General features: G+C 46.1%; 1 non-coding gene across 1 annotated transcript; it reads left to right on the top strand.

Moving 5' to 3' along the window:
* Positions 1–407: 407 nt before the first annotated feature.
* Positions 408–480, top strand: TRNAS-CGA (transfer RNA serine (anticodon CGA)). The gene has a single exon. It is a non-coding gene; the product is annotated as a tRNA-Ser (tRNA).
* Positions 481–1,054: the final 574 nt, after the last annotated feature.

Here is a 1,054-nt window from a genome sequence, read left to right as displayed (position 1 = left end):
TCCCAGCTGCGGCAAGTTGTTTTTTCATCCACTTTAATTTCCATTATTTTAACGTTCCTTCATTTCATTTAATAGGGACAATTAATTTCCCCTATGTTGTCCTTGGTTTCAGTGTTTGTCGGCTTCTCACAATATGACTAATAAAAATCGGGCCCCTCGGTTAACCCCCTTTCTTCTCGTTTATTACATAACGAGGGTCGCGAATCCGGCAAAATTGATGCCTTCAGGTAGCATATGTGGGTGTATTGACCAGTTGCCTTGACCCAAAAAGATCACGTTTGCGTGACGCCTGCGGCAACAAGGACGTTCCACGTCCGCCGCCAAGGTCTGTGAGTGGTGGCGCTGGCTAACACTCCCAGGGTTTACTAGTACACATATATACAGAAGAAAGTGGATGGGGAAACAGCGCCGCGGTAGCTCAATTGGTAGAGCATCGCACGCGAAATGCGAAGGTTGTGGGTTCGGTTCCCACCTGCGGCAAGTTGTTTTTCATCCACTTTAATTTCCATTAATTTATCGTTTCTTCATTCCATTTATTAAGCACAACTAATTTCCCCTATGTTGTCCTTGGTGTCATGATATGACTAATAAAAATGGGCACCTCAGTTAACCCCCTTTCTTCTCGTTTATTACACTCCAGTGTTGTCACTCTTTGCAATCGCTCGTCGTGTCTTCGACAAGCGTGAGTACCGAAAGAAGGTATACGTTGCGGGGACATTGAAAGCTTCACAAACATGTCCCACTAAGATTGGGTACCTGTCAAGCTGTCACCATGGCAGGCCTCTTTTATGCTAACTGCGTCACAACCCCAGGCGCGGCGAGCGTTCCTCAAAGATATCCCCAAAAGTAACAAATTACCATAAGTTTCGGGTCAGAGAATGCGTCACCAACTCGTTCTAATAAGATTCAGTAAACGAGAAACTAACTGCGGCCCACGGTCGAGCTCCTTGTCGCTAAATGCGTCACAATGCTGGGCGGGCCCCACTGCACTCTAAAAAAAGTTTACACCATTCGGGGTTTATCTTGTGCCGGAACAATAATCGTCATCTGCCTT

Source organism: Dermacentor variabilis, chromosome 2 (assembly GCF_050947875.1).
Source record: "Dermacentor variabilis isolate Ectoservices chromosome 2, ASM5094787v1, whole genome shotgun sequence".
Classification (NCBI taxonomy): Eukaryota; Metazoa; Arthropoda; class Arachnida; order Ixodida; family Ixodidae; genus Dermacentor; species Dermacentor variabilis.
Note: the sequence above shows the minus strand (reverse complement) of the source record. Positions and strands in the feature narration are given on the sequence as shown.